This window comes from Meriones unguiculatus, chromosome 9, assembly GCF_030254825.1.
Source record: "Meriones unguiculatus strain TT.TT164.6M chromosome 9, Bangor_MerUng_6.1, whole genome shotgun sequence".
Classification (NCBI taxonomy): Eukaryota; Metazoa; Chordata; class Mammalia; order Rodentia; family Muridae; genus Meriones; species Meriones unguiculatus.
Genome location: NC_083357.1, coordinates 35,382,753 through 35,399,189, shown reverse-complemented (window position 1 = coordinate 35,399,189; position 16,437 = coordinate 35,382,753). Strand labels below are relative to the sequence as shown.

Genomic DNA, 16,437 nt, shown 5'->3' with positions numbered 1-16,437 from the left:
CAAAAAACTGTCCCTAAAACTGAACTTAAGTAGTCTTTCTCTGAAATTTCTCCTATTTTCACTTCCAAGGTGAGAATCATGTTTCACTTACATTAAATCCAGGAAGCAAAAATTATACAACCACCTTAGACACTTTTAAAGATATGAGATTTTTCTCATCATCACCTTTTCACAAGACTTTTGGCCCTCATGAGCCAAAATGTTCTTACATTATTTGAAAGTCAGCTCTGACTTTCCCAGGAAAAATATATAATAAAGTAATACACTCCTTATAACTACAGTTCCCCTCCTGGCATGCTGTCATGAACAAGCGTGTAAGCGTGACTGTCTTAGTTAGCTTGACTATAACCTAAGACAGCATAAAATCACCAGAGAAGACAGTCTGAATTGTGGGAAGCCCAGTTCAGATTGCCCTGTGGCTATGTTTGTAGAAGCTAGATTTAATCTTAATTTGTGTGGGATGGCCCAGCCCATTGTGGGTCATATCATCCCAGACAGGTAGTGCTGTGTTGTTCAAGAAATTTACATAAGCATGAGTCTGCTAGAGCTACAGCAAGCAGCATTCTTCTGTGGTCTCAGCTTCAGTTCCTGAATTTTGGTTCTTGACTTCAGTTCATACCTTGATTCCCCTCAGTAATGGAGTATGATGTGGAGGTATCAGACAGATACATTCATTTCTTCACTGTGCTGGTTGATTTTTGTCAGCTTGATACAAACCTCTCAATTGAGAAGATTGTAATGGCATAGTCTCATGCTTTGTATCTTAATGTTAATTATTTTTCTCCCTGAGGTCAGAGGTCTGCTTGCTGTCTTTGGGAGCAGACACATACTCAAAATGACATTTGTAATCCTTGTTTCCAGATTATCCTTCATTGGCTGAATAAATGCCCACACACCTGGCCAGGGCAGAAGTGAGGTAGGTAGAGCTAAGTTTCCTGGGCTTTGAGGAGAGATGGATCATGAGAAGGAGAGAGACAGTTATGAGAGAGGAGAGAAAGAACAGAAAATGCCATGGGTTAGTGTAAAGCAGAACCGTGTGGCCAGGAGGAATTTACTCTGAGACTCAGCATCGCTGGAGGGAAGCAACTCAGATGGAAAGCAAGGTGAAAGAAACTGCCACATATGCAGTCAGGTTTGTTAAAAAAAAAAAAAAAAAAAAAAAGATGAAAAGACATTTGGCTTGGGGAGGACCAGACTGATTTCTTCTGTTCTTGTTAACATTACTAGCCCTGGAATTGTTATTCACATTAACAATGTGATTAAGTAGAAAGCTTTACATCAAAGTATCTATGTATCTATTTTATATAATAGATGTTAAAGCAATTATTTTGATTCTGATCTGGTCCATTGATGTTTGTGATGTTCAGATAAATAGCTTCATATGGAAAGTAACTTTTTTTTTTAAATTTTGAAATACTTATTAGCTGTCTTGACTTTTGTATTCAGAAAGTTAGTATTCAGGACACATTTTTATAATGTTCTTTCTACAGAAACAAAAAGTTGCTCTTTTTCTGAAGCCCAAAGCAACTCCTGGGACCAGCCATTTTCATTTTTCAATGATACAAGAGAAAAGATCATTTCATCTCCAACAAATAAAAAGTAAATAAAATTTAAAGACATTCTAATATTGTTAGGTAAAGAACTCTTCTGCTCGGAGATAAGGGCACATTTTTAAAATGTCATATTCACTACTCTTCATTCTTTCACGATTACAGAGGGTACAGTTAAATATTCCCCCCTCCATGCACTGCACATGTGAGGCAAGGAACAACTGTTTTTTAACAGCACCTAAGACTTTAAAGCAGGCCTGACTGGCATGCCTAGGGAAATGCACTTCTTGTCTCATGGTTTTCAAAGCTTCACATAAAGTGATTTCTAGCACATTATATATAAGAGACCTTATCTTTTAATACAGCTCATATTCATCTCAGGATATCATCAGAAATAAGCTAATTTTTTTATTAAGAAATGAATTACAGTTAAATATTCCAGTTTGAGTGTGTACTTGTGTGTGTGTGTGGCTACCTCATGTAGCCAAGGTTGGCTCTGCATTTAAAAAATCCTGGTGTTCTAGGAGGACTAGAACTACAGGCCTATGCCACCAAAGCCAGCCCTATTCCAGACTGCTGAAATCAGACCTGTAGTCACTCCTGATTTCTGAACTGCAATGACTGATGCCCTCCCACTAACCCTGGCTTGAGAAATGAACCCACCAATGACTTATTCCTAGTAAGCAAGTGCTCCACCGTGGAACGAAAGCTCTAGCCCCTCTTGTTTTTTGTTTTTTGTTTTTTTATTTTGTTTACTTGTATTTTGAGACAAGTTCATTTTATGTACTCAGGCTGTCCTTGAACATGTGATCCACTCAATGCTTATTGCAGAGTCATAGGGTTACAGCTGTGTGTCTCTATACTATTAAGAAATTAAAATTTCATTGGATAGAAAAGTTACAAGTTATGGCAGGACTTGTCACAGCTTCACTCTGGTTTCATACAGGATTTAAACAGAAAGTAAAACCTACTGCTGTAGATTGGGTAAGGATGTTGTATACCTTTATAAGCTTGTACTCTGTAAAGTTCTCGGGAAGATGTTTGGATTGTCAGAGGTTAGTGCTACTACATATTTTTGGGTCACTGGATGTGTCATCCTTTCCCAAGTATTGATATAGTTCTCCTGAAGTCCGGAATAGTTCTCTTAAGAGTGACTTGTCATAAGGAGCACTGGGCTGACTTCTCAGCTTCTCTGGCCTTCTATCTCTCAAATGTTCCCACCATGATGCTACCTGTTATGTTGAACTGAAGCCCAAAAGATTGAGCTGCTGGGTCTTAGACTCTTAGCCTCCAAAAGCATCAGTGAAAGAAACAGATTTACTTGACAAATTATCTAGATTTGGATGCAGAAATTGATTAGTGGACTGAAGCATCCACATTAAGCATCATCTTAGAGTGGAACTGAACACTGTCAATCTGAAAGCTTCTCATTATTGAATGATTCACTCATCAAAAACAGGTGTATAAGGAGAGTAATGAAAGAGGGTCATTCCAAGAGATCATCCTTTGAAATGGTTTATTTATTAAACCATTAATTACCAGTTAATTACCAAATTTGTTATTTGCCTAATGGTTCTAAAAATTCAAGATTATTAAATGTGTGTTCAACCAACTGATAGTCTGGAAGTAATGATATTATTATTAATCTTTTTTTCTGAAAGCTTTAGTGAATTCTAGAACTATAAAATAATTCCATTCACTACTTGATATTTAGACAGGAAGTACATATGCTGCCTGATTGCACCCAGGATGCCACCTGAGAAATTATTTTTTTCTTTGTGTGACTTTTGTGGGAATTTTCCTTCTCATGTTGGATTCATAATTAGCACATGCAATGAGGCATTAATGAACTCTTATTTATACAGCATCTAGCTTCAGTGAACACAAAATGCTCCATTAAATTTATTTTCTGTACATATGCATCTGGAATTTTCATTGGACTTAAGAAACAGACTCCAATAAGGAGTAGCCTTCTTCAAAAGATTTTTTGAAGGGCAGGGATAAGAAACAAAACATTTGACTATCCTTTTGTAAGATAGAATTATCTGAGGCTCTCGATTTAAAATTAGAATACAAGAAACATACTTCCAGAGCTGGAGAAGTGTTTCCTATGTTGAAGGCGAGGCTTACAACCGAAAAATAAGAAACATACTTCAAAACCCCTATCAGTGTTCTGCAGGTTCCTATGACTAAGAGCCTTACCTCTGTACCTTAATATCATATGCACCTTACTATCATAAGGAGAACTTAATTTCCAGTGAGAGGCTACTTTGTAGTTTTTGCTAATGGCACATTTACCTGCCTCTGTAATTTGCTTCACTTATGGCTGTCCCTTACATTAATATTCATTACAAAATCCCTCTCCAATATTACTTGATTTCACAGAAATGCATTAGCTTTAACAAATGTCCCATAAATTACACAGTGTTAATGCAAGCAGAGCCTATAGTAATTATTGCCATTTAAACACACAGATTATTCGTTTTAGCCTACTTTTAAAGAATTGAAATAAAATCTGCAGCCACCAGAGATTAGAACTCTTGGCTTCTTAGGAAATATTTTCTATAATATCATTTTCCCATATTTGTACAACCACATACAGAGATGGTGGCATGTAATAAACATAGTAGGACCACGTATTTATGTAGAGAAAATAAAATGCTTTGTGCAAAAAACAACACAGAGTGTGACTCTCAGAAGGTTTCAATCTCATATCACATTTGACCTGATCCACTATCTTGCTAATTTTGTTATTCTTGTTGTTGTTTCAAGACAGGGTTTCTTTGTGTATCCTTGACTGTCCTGGACTCTCTTTATAGATCAGGCTAACCTTGAACAGACAGAGATTTGCCACCTCTGCCTCCTAGACTGCTGGGATTATGGGAGTGTACCACTACATAGGGCTTATCTTGCTATTTTTAATGTATACTTTGACCAAAGACCAAATGGTCAAAGTAACTTATAGTTACTTTCTGAAGAAAGTAACTTATAGTTACTTATACTTTCTGAAGAAAGTAACTATAAGTTAGTCAACTCCATCAAGAAGAAAAGTACATGCAGATATTTAAATAGAGGTGGGAGGGCATCCAGATATTTGAATTCTACATTCTACTCTTTATAGAGATCAATATGAGCCCCAAGGGCCAAAGAAAGCCTTTCAAATGCCTCAAGTCAACCTAATCTATTTCTATACTATAGCTTCACGGCTCTCAAAGTAGGAGACTAAGAACTTACTATGTCACAAGGTACATCAGTCTATTTTAGACAGCTTTTGATTTCTTTATGGTTAAATTGTATTTTTTAATATCATAATGTATATTCATTTATTTCTTTAAAAATTGTTATTTATTATATATTACAGTGTATTCACTTTGTATCCCAGCAGTGGCTTCCTCCCTCATCTCCTCGCAATCTCACCTTCCCTCTTCTCCCCCTATGCCTGTCCTCTAGTCCACTGATAGGGAGGTCCTCCTTCCCTTCTATCTGATCCTAGCCTATCAGGTCTCATCACAAGTGGCTGCATTTTCCTCCTCTGTGGCCTGGCAAGGCTGTATCCCCCCAAGGGGAGGGGATCAGAGAGCCTGCCACTTATTTCATACCAGAGACAGCCCTGGCTCCCGAACGAGGAAACCCATTTGGAGACTGAATCTATGGGCTACATCTGAGCAGGGGTTTTAGGTCCTCTCCCTGCATGGTCCATGGTTGGGGTATCAGTCTCTGTAGGACCTCCAGGGCCCAATTATTTTTGGCTGTGTTGGTCTCCTTACAGAGCTCTTTTACCCTCTAGGTCTTATTTGTTGTTAGACAGAGTCTAAGCATATCTTATAGGCTACTTTGAACCTGAAATCTTCATGCTTCCATCTGCTGAGTGCTGGAATTACAGTTCTGTAAGTCATGTAACTGGCTTTTACTTATAAAAAAGTCTTTCTTGTTGATTTATATTCTAGAGTTTCAAAACTTTCTTGCATTAGAACTTATTTGTCCAAGAAGACATGCAAATGCATTAAGTATTGAATATTTTGTTGATGGGTTAGTGATAGATGGGAAAATTCCTAGGTTTTTGTAATTTGATACTGTTCTCAACATTTGTTTAGGTTCAGTCTTGTACTTTTCAAGTGGTTTTTCAAATCTGCACCTTTCTGGTTGACTTGCTCTAGTACTGAAAAAAAACAGAGACCTTTTTTGAAATGAGAAAGCCCACAGAATTAAGTATGGTTTGGTAAGATCATGAAATCAGAGCCTTTGGTAACATATGTCTAGATTTGTTTAATAATTGTGAGCAGACTTGGTATGTATGCCTTTAATGCCAGCAATCTCGAGGTCAAGGCAGAAAGATAAAGAATACAAGGTCAGCCTTGTATGTTACCTGGACAAGACCCTGTCCTGAAAAACAACAAAATAAATCAATCCACAGTTCTGAGAAGCACAGGAAAACTCTAAGGGCCATGACTGCATAATGGGTGATGTCTAGAGTGTGTGATTTACTCAGTTCTCTAAGGAAGAGGTCAACAAATTATCTAGCTTTGTAAACAAAGTTTTACTAAAACATTGTCCTGTTCCTCTGTACATTATCTGTGACTGCTTTGAATGGTATTTGCAGAACTGAGTGGCTGTAAAGAGTGTATATGACTAGAAATGTTTTAAACATTTCTCTGGCCTGCAGTAAGTCTGAAAACTATAGATCATCACTGCCCAGGATTACTAAAGAACAGATTGCTCAGGATGTGGCCCTATAGTACAGAAATTGAATAACTTGTACAAGGTCCTGGGTTAGAGTTCTAGCCATGGCAAATACTATATGCTACAAGAAACAATACTTCCAAATCCCATAAACCTAGGAAACTACTCTTTCAGATTTTTACCCCAAAACTTCTGTATATCAGCATATTCCCAATGTATGTAATTACTAGAATTTTTTTTTGAAAATGACAATAACTTGGCATTAGTCCCTGAATAACTCCTAGTTTGACTTTCTAGCTTGATATAACCTACATTCTAACACTGCACTGTTCTTCCTTCTTGGGCATGCTCTTGTGTCAGTTTTTGTTTTCAGTGTAGTTATTTACTTTCACTATAAATCCATTTTAGACTCACATAGAAGTTGCAAAAAGTAATTGTGTGAGTTTCCATTATCTCATTTGTATTCCTTTGGTGACAACATCATACAATCACAAAACCATGATCTATACCCAAAACTTTGACATTGAATATTACTAGACGACCTGAAGATCTCATTCAGGTTTTACCAGTTTGTGTGGGCACTATTTCTCTAACATGTATTTCTGTGAAATTCTAATATTTGTACAGAATTTCACAGTCTCCATAGTAAGAGGTAACCTCTTATCTCATGCCAATGAACTGGATCCCCTACCACTCCATATTGGTCATATCTCCCCTTCAGTCTTAAAACTGAACAATACCTCATCAACATAATTTATAGAATAGCATGTAAGAAATGGGTCATTTCTGGTTAGCTGTCTTTTCTACCTAAAGGTCTAAGAAATCTCCTAAAGCGCTTAAGGTACTCAATACTTACTTGATGTTGTTTTTTCAGTTGCCTATGAGATCCCATTGTATCAGTCCATCACTGTTAATTCCCTTGACCAGTTGAACACATTTGCTTTTGCGTTGTTATGAAACCACTATAAATATTTGTGTTGTGTTGTTTGTGTGTACATAAACCTTTGTTTGTCTTAGGTAAATACTTAGGCAGAAATAAGCCCCAAACAGATAAGTATGGCATATTTTCTCCCCTTTGTCCATTTTAGGTAGTATATGATGCATAAAGCTAAATATGTCATAGAGACTTGGGGAAGAAAGGACACTAGTAGGAAGGTTAAGAAAGAGGGTGGGACTGTGTAATGCTGCGCCTTAAAGATGGAGCTGGTTTCCGCCTTCCACCTTCCCAATGGTGAGTGCTCTCTGTCACAAACAACTCCATATTTGGCTAAGGCTGAGGATCTGGCTTGCTTCCGTGTATGTGGACCTATCTGCATTGCCCACGTGGCATGCTGGGGTTGGCTACCCAGAGGCTATTTAAGCTGTGGGCTGGCTTTCCCCAGGGTCATATGATTGTTCAAGGTTCCTGAATAAACTGCATTGGAAAAAAAAAATCAAAATAAGACCATATGTTTTAGAGCCATGTTATAAATATAAGCTGAATATAAATACACATCACTGAAGAAGTAACACTTTGATTGCAGTGAAGTGGGTTGGAAAGCTCAAGTGTTAACTAGGACACTGCTTATGAGAGAAGCTAGAGGAAACCCCTTTGTTTGGCATGGCCTCACCAAAAAAAACAAAAACAAAACAAAAAAAAACTGGTAAAAGTGTTACATGCACATATCTTGGTGTTTGCATGAAGATGGAAGAACTTATATTTGTGCATGATCCTTAGGAAAGGAGGTGAGAACAGGAGAGTATTGACCCAATCTGAGACTGTAGCTCCCAGGAGTGAAACAAGAACAGCTGAGTTTAAACATCAGTTCTTATGATTACTACCTTACTTTTATTATTTTCTATTGCAGTGACCAAACACTGTGACCAAAGGTAACTTATGAAAGAGAGTGCTTAATTTGGAGTTCATAGTTCCAGGCAGTTGGTGTACACGTCAAGGGGGCATGGGTGGGGATAGGCAAACATGGTGATGGTTCATAACCTGAAAGATTATATCCTTACATGAAAGGAGAAGGCAGAGTTGGGTAAGAGAAGGGATGAGAAGAGACAGAGAGACAGTGAGAATGTGGTAGGACTTATAAACCTCAAAGCCTGCCTTCACTGGCACACCTCCTTCAGCAAAGTCACACTTTCTATTCCTTCCCAAACAGTCCTACAAACAGGGAACCATGCACTCAACTATAGGAGCCGACTGGTACCATTCCCATTCAGACCACTACATACATGGCAGGGGCTAGTAGTGTTGCTTTACACGCAGGAACAGAATAATTACAGTGACTGGATATGTTCCCCAATCTCCATCCTCAATCTGTAGCTTTGTGTAAAGGTGTAGCCTGTTAGGGAAGATGCTATCATCCAATGGGGACACAGATTCAAAAAGGGAAAGCCAATGTCAGAGACATACAAAGATCTCATTGACTTATAAGACAATAACAACAACAAAAATAAAAAGACATTATAATTTAAGTACAATCGAGAGCCCTGTTTCCTGAACTCTGAGAAATACAGTTTTCATGAAAAGGAAAGGTTTTGCTACTAAGTAAAAATAAAATGTCAGAGCTTGTGAAACTCAGGAATTGGTATTAATGCTTGAAACCTTGGGAAAATGTGCTACAATAAATTTATCCCTGAATAAATTTAATTCATTTCAACAAAAAAAAAAAAAAAAAAAAAAAAGAGGGTGGGAGAAAAAACTGGGAGCAAAAAACATGGTAAAAGCACACAACATACTTGAAAGATATTCTATATGGAATTCAGGGGTTATGGATACACACTAATAAAAAATTTAATTTAAAGAATAAGGTTGCTTGATTACATGGTAATAACACGTTCAATTTTGTAGGTAGCTGTGGAACTGTTTTCCTCACCAGCCACATTAGTATTTCCTTGGTGGGACCTTAAATGTCCCAATAGGGCCATATTCTCATCAGCATCAATTATTTCAGCTGGTGTTGGTCATTTAATTTTAGCCATTCTGAGAGAAGTGCAGTAATATTTTATCTTTTTTTTTTTAGTAATATTTTATCTTGGCTTTAATGTACATTTCCCAAAAGCTAGTGATAGTAGAGATGTTTTTGTTTGTTTGATTGTTTTTGTATGAGTGCTATAGCATACACCTAGAAGTCAAAGGAGAACTTACAGGATGATCTGAAGGTCAAACTCAGATCACAAAGTTTGAGCCATCTTGGCAGCAGCTCAATATCTTCTGTTATATTTATTAACCATTTCAGTACTCTTAAGTAGAATATTTATTGAAGCCTTTTGCATAATTATAAATGATAGTTTTTTATTTCTTGTTACTAGGCTGTGGGTGCTTTTTCAAACTACTTTCTTGAATATATCTTCTTGTATTATTACCAAGCACAAACAGTTAGCAGGTTATTCCTCTCTGATTCTCAAGGGCAGTGTGGGTGGCAGAGAAAAAGAAGCACATCTTACCCCGGGTCTTCTTTCTTGTTTCTCTTCTTTAGGTGTATAGATTTCATTATATTTATCATATCTTATAGGACTATATGAGTGAGTATATACCATGTGTGTCTTTCTCCTTCTGAGATACCTCACTCAGAATGATCTTTTCTAGATCTCACCATTTGCCTGCAAATTTCATGATTTCCTCAGTTTTGATTGCTGAGTAGTATTCCATTGTGTAAAATTACCATAATTTCTATATCCATTCCTCCGTTGATGGGCATCTGGGTTGTTTCCAGGTTCTGACTATTACAAATAAATTACAAACTATTACAATACTATTACAAACATAAACTATTTCTGACAGGAACTCAATGGCAGATTCTTTGACCTCTCCACCCCCCAAGGGAGGAGCAGTCCTGCTAGGCCACAGAGGAAGACTTTGTAGCAAGTCCTGAAGATACCTGATAAAACAGGGTCAGATGAAAGGGGAGGAGGACCTCTCAATCAGTAGACTTGGAAAGGAGCAGGGAGGACATGAGGGAGGGAGGGTGGGATTAGGAAGAAATGAGAGAGGGGAATACAGCTGGGATACTGAGTTAATAAAATGTAACTAATAATAAAAATAAAAAAAGTAAAGCTGCTACAAAAAGAATTAAAAGAAGCACAGCTTATTTCATGATATTTCCTTGAAGTAGACTGTACATTGTTAATGAGTATCATGGCCTGTAGAGTAGCCTTTCTATAGGACCAGAAAAAAAGGATTTTTTTCTTGACATTGTTTTGTGTACACTCACTGTTGGTTCCTCGGACAGATATAGGAGGCAGGCAGAACAAACAAGCAAAAGAAAAACTCAAAATGGGGTGCTTGTTCCTCAAACTCTGAGGTCTCTTGTAGGTTTCCTAAACCCTAAATTGGCAAAGACATACAAACGAATAAACAAAACCAAAACTAGCAGTAGCCCTCAGTCATTATAAGTACACTGCAGCAAGTGGGTGTTTTAGGGAGAAATACCTTTACCCAAAAGATTTCAATATAGCACAGATAAAACCAAAATATAGTGCTATGGTATAGAAGTTATAAAAGTTACAGGCAAAATGTTAATGATGATAAGTGATACTTTATTAGAAAATAAGGAGAGTGTTGAATCAGACTAGATTAGGGAATCTAGAAAAGATCTCTCAAATTAGAGAGTCACAAATCCAGCCAAAATTCAGCTAAGTGAAAAGGATGCTCTAGGAATAACAGGGATAATCTGACCAAGATTCATCCATGCATACATATGAGTATCAAATTTGAAATGAGGTGTCATGAGTCATTTATAACTACCTTATGAAGAATCAGAGCCAAGAGCCATAAATGAAAGTACAAGACTTTGCAACACTCAAATTTCAAAGACTTCTATTTGATGATGACATATGATAAAAGCTCCCATCACTCATGTCACAGCCTCCCTTTCTGATTACAAAGTACATGCTGTCCATTTCTCTAAAAATGGTGACACCTTATCAAAAGATGATAAATACCTTCACAAACAGAGGAGGCTAAAAACTGCTTGCAATATTTCTCTGTCTTTCTGCTACAACAAACATCTTGACTAGTTTTCTGGTCTGCTAGGAAGTTCAACTTCAAAGGGAGAAACATAAACCAGAATATATGGTATAAGGTGAAATTAGATCACATTTAACATAACCACAATGCAGAGGTGTTCCAAAATCAGTCACAAGATTGTATTCCAATTTTCCCAAAGTTAGGAGTGTTTGCATTATTCCTAACTTGGAGTTCTTTTGTTGGCTGACTCATATGTTTGTGAATTTATTGGTGGATGTGTCACACTATTCACTATGAGCTAAGGATATACAAAGTATAAGGATAATAGCCATAAAATAAATCACATTCTTGATCATGAGGAAGTTCAGGAAACAGACAAAACCAAGAGTGAGATAAAATACTTAACAATGCAATGGCCTATCAGAAATATGCTAAGAAATGCTACTTGTGTTGAAACTAATTAGGCTTTATATATCTTTTTTCAGGTTTCAGTCAGTTCCACATGCACAGAAAAGGGCTTTTCAGTCTTTTGCATGAAGCACACCAAGCAGCTGAAGGCATCTTTTCTTTCATACCCAAAGTTTGCCTTAACAGATGGCTCCATTTCCATTTTTTGCTTTTTTCCCTCTCTTTCTTTTCTTCCCTTCCCTTCCCTTCCCTTCCCTTCCCTTCCCTTCCCTTCCCTTCCCTTCCCTTCCCTTCCCTTCCCTTCCCTTCCCTTCCCTTCTTCTCTTTTCTCTTCCCTTTTCATCTCATTCCTCCTCTCCTCTCCCATCTTCTCTCTTCTCTCCTTTTCTCCCCTCTTGTCCTCTTTTCTCTTCTTCTCTCCTCTTTTCTCCTCTTCCATTTCTTTCCCCACTCCTTCCTTTTCCCTCTGTCTTTCTTTCTGTCTTTTCTCTGCTTCTCTGTCTCTTTGTTCTCTCAATATCTCTCTCTCTCCTGTTCTACTATTTTCCAAATTTCAAAGACATGGTCCTTCCCTCTTCTCAACATGCTGTTTTTATTTATAAACATAGAAGTTTTTATTCTTTCTTACATTTACTTAAAAATGCATTGGTTAGAATAAATTTCATGGCTCAAATCAAAATGCAGAAGATTTGTTCAAGGTTTTCACAGGACCCCACTGCCAGAAGATCAAGTAGGATGCCCACAGACCTTCTCCACTCTCTCTATCATCCCAGGCCCATTTATCAGGGACACCTATAGTGATGGAAAAGAACACAAAGGCTGCTATCCTTCCCCGATGTACATGCCTCCTGTGGATCTCTCAGACCAACTTCTTCAGTCCTCTCCTTCTATCAGCCTCCAACACCAGAAAGAATTTCACCATAAATTTCACACTAATACAGCAGGCTATAAAAACAGGCAACACTCAGACAACGTACTCTCTGAACATCCAGAGAGGAAACAGAAACCAAGGAACAAAATTTCTTCCCATCCCAACACAGAAATGAACACCTACACTGATAATCACCCCCAAACCAGATGCTTAGATACATTCCAAGGTCTTTTTTATTTCCTTTATGAGTAAAGGACATTGGGCATTTCTGTGAGTGGTTCTCCACAATTTAATATTATTCTCTTGAAAATTCTGTTTAGCTTTGTACCCTTCCTGGTGCTCTCCATGGCTTCTTGCTAGGCAGGTAAGCAGAGGACTGGCTTTGGAAGGTCCTGGGATCTTCCCTCTCTTCCATGCTCTAGAAATCTGACCTCAGAAGAGTGAATCCAGAGGAGAGAAGACCACAGGAAGCGCCATGTCCAGCAAGAAAAAGAAGAAATGTCCTGAGATATCAGCTCCGCAGAACTTCCAGCACCTTGTCCATACCGCCTTTGGCCCCAAGGAAGGCAAGAGGGCCCACCACACAATGGCAGAACATCCTGGATTCTCTGAGGCACTCCAAGCGCTTGTGGCTTCTTCTTGTATCACACGGGTGATTGCAGCCCGTGAAGATGGCAGTACCAGGTAGCTCAGTGGCCACTTCGGGCTCCACTTCGAGCTCCACTTCGGGACTGCTCAACATTCAGAAGTTGTCAGATATGCGTGGATGCAGCCCCACCTGCCTGCAGCAGGCACAATCCCTGGGGCTGTTCTGGGATGATAACGAGCTGCTGGCCCAGGTATGTACTTCCAAAGTCCTCAGTCTGAATTGCAATGATCCCCATGGCCTCTACCTCAGCGGCAATGGGGGCACACCAGCAGGTCACAAGCAAATGCCATGACTGGAGTCACAGAGCCCTTAGGCCCTGCCCAATGGAGTGACTGCCAAGGCACAATCTTTGGGCCCTGCTGATTTTTAGGGTGCCTCTCAGCACTGCCTGCATCTGGATGCCTGACTACAGATTTCCCCACCTGGCACCTCACCCTTTATGTCCACAGGGAGTCATGGGGTGATAGCTGCCAAGCATAGTTCAGAGGAGGCCCTGCCACAGTCCTGCCTGATGTGCTCAGCCATTGGCAGGCCAGGTGTAGAAGGCAATCCTATCCCTAAGAACCACAAAAGCAGCCTCAAGCAACTGCTCTTCTGAAGCATGTTCTTGTCCAGTCCTGCCACAGGCTCCGCAAGCAGCAGCAAACCAGTCCCTCTACCACAGAACAAACTCAGTTCTGCTTTCTGATCACCACAAAAAGATCCCTCCTCAAACCCTGTCACCAAGGCACAGTCCTTGCCCTCAGATCAGCCCATGGAGACCTTCAGTCCTCTGATCACCTCTGATAACAGCAGCCCCCAGAAATCCTTCCACATAGCCACAGCCACCTGTTCACTTCCAGGCTGGTCTTTTCTAGCAGTCTCCACCCCCTCACTAGGTATGCTCAGATCAACACCAGTAATCTATACCTGCTGCACAACCCCACAGTGGCCAAAGGGACCTTGGCTGGCAAGGGCACAGGTTTTTTGACACATGAGCAGTTCAAGGCTGTGCTCAGGATGGTGATGTACCAGGGTGAATGCCAGCTGCTGGTGGACAGCTATGAGAAGACTGGGAGGGCTCCGTGGACATCGTGTGTCTGGCCCTGGAGAAGCACTCGGGTAGCCAGGTGGCAGTCAAGATGATGGACTTTCGAAAGCAGCAACTCAGGAAGCTGTTCTTTAATGAGGTGGTGATCATGTGTGACCACCAGCATCTCAACGTGTTGAAGATATACGAGAGTTACCTCGTAGTCGAGGAGATGTGGGTGCTGATGGAGTTCCTGTAGGCCCTCACAGATATCATTTCCCAAGTCAGACTGAAAGAGGAGAAGATTGCTACTGCGTGTGAACCTGTGCTTCAGGCATTGGCTTACCTACATACCATCTTTCTGTACTCAGATCAGCAAAGATGTTCCCATGAGAAAGTCCATGGTAGGAATCCCATATTGAATGGCTCCTAAAGTGACTTCCAGATCCCTCTATGCTACCAAGGTGGATGTCTGTTCTCTGGGAATCATGGTGATTGAAATGGTGGATGGAGAACCTCCTAACTTCAGCGACCCCTCAGTGCAAGCCATGAAGAGGGGCATTCCTCTACCCAAGCTAAATAACTCTTACAAGATCTTTCCAGCACTGCAAGACTTCCTGGAATGGGTGCTGGCATGGGAATCCCAAGAGAGAGCCATGGCCCAGGAGCTCATGCTGCAGACAGGGCTGCCTGAATGTCTGGTGTCTCTGATACAGCTCTAATGCAAGCAGGCCTGAATCTGTTTAGCCTGTCCCAGGTTGTACCTGCTACCCGTGCCAACAGGCAAAGGACACTGGGCAGTCAGTCCACTGGCAGGGCCTACCTGCCTTCTTCTCTCAATATTCACTCCAAAGATTGAATGTGAAGTTCTACCCCTTAACTCTTGCCAATTTGGGCCAGGCCAGACCTACCCCCTCAATTCCCAGAGTCATCAGTTGTCTTTAGGATGACAATGACCCCCTTAGGCAGGTTTGGCCTTTTGTTATTTACACAGGGATGTTTCTAAGAAACATGAAGTGTGGTGCTCCTGGACACCAGCCAGCAAAGCTGACAAGCTGCCACAGGTTTTTAAAGGCAGTATCCACTAGTGTCCTAGGCCAACTAGAGTGTGTGTGTCCCAATTATGTATGGATCCTTGCTTTTCTGTGTTATAGCTGCAAACCATGAAGTCCCAGAGGGCCATGAGGAAGTATTTTATTGTCTGAATTCTTCCCTAGGTCTGACTTCCAGAAGCCCCACTTGCATAATAGCCAAATAATAATATCATATACTTTGAGAAAACTCTACCCAAACAAGTGAAAGATTTATACAAAAATAATTTTAAGTCTTTGAAGAGAAAAATTGAAGATAATATCAGGAGATGGAAAGAGCTCCCATGCTCATGGATTAGTAAACTTAACATATTTAAAATGGCCATCTTATCAAAAATAAGATACAGGTTCAATGCAATCCTCATCAGAATCCCAAAATAATTCTTTACAGCCCTTGAATGGATAATTCTCAGTTTCATATGGAAAAATAAATACTGAGGATAGCTAAAACTGTCCTGAATGATGAAAGAACTTCCAGAGGTATCTGACTTCAAGCCCTGCTACATAGCTATAGTAATAAAAGCTGCATGATAATAGTATAAAAATAGACAGGTTATCAATGAAATCAAACTGAAGACCTAGACGTAAACTCACACACTTGTGGACAGCTAAATTTTGATAAAGAAGATGGAAACACACAATGGAAAAAGAAAAGCTTCTTCAATAAATGGTGCTGGTCTAACTGGAAGTTTACATGAATAAGAATGGAAATAGATCCATATTTATCATTCTAGACAAAACTCAATTACAAGTGCCTCAAAGACATCAACATTAAACCAGACACACTAAATCTGATAGAAGAGAAAGTGGGAGAAAGCCTTGAACTCATTGGAACAGGAGAAAACTTTTTGAACAAAACACCAATAGTGCAGGCACTAAGATCAACAACAAATAAATGGGACCTCATGAAACTGAAAAGCTTTGGTAAGGCAAAGGCCACCATTAAATGGACTCATAGGCAGCCTGAAGAATGGGAACTGTTTTTGTTTTGTTTTGTTTTGTTTGTTTGTTTGTTTTTTACCAATTCCACATCTAATAAAGGTCTAATATAAAAAATATATAAAGAACCTAAGAAAAGAAGATGTTAAAAAACAAAATAATCCAATTTAAAAAAGGAGTACGGATCTAAATAGAGAATTCTCAATGAGGAATGTCCAATCACTGAGAAACACTTGAAGATAGATTCATCATCTTTAGCTCATTAGTGAAATGCAAATCAAAT

The 16,437-nt window shown here is 39.3% G+C and overlaps 1 protein-coding gene and 1 pseudogene across 5 annotated transcripts in view; one reads left to right on the top strand and one right to left on the bottom strand.

Annotated features, from left to right (window-relative positions):
* Window positions 1–16,437, bottom strand: part of Znf385d (zinc finger protein 385D) — a 408,525-nt gene that overhangs the window by 90,655 nt on the left and 301,433 nt on the right. The window lies entirely within an intron of this gene.
* On the top strand, window positions 12,942–14,846 carry LOC110541228 (serine/threonine-protein kinase PAK 6-like; annotated as a pseudogene).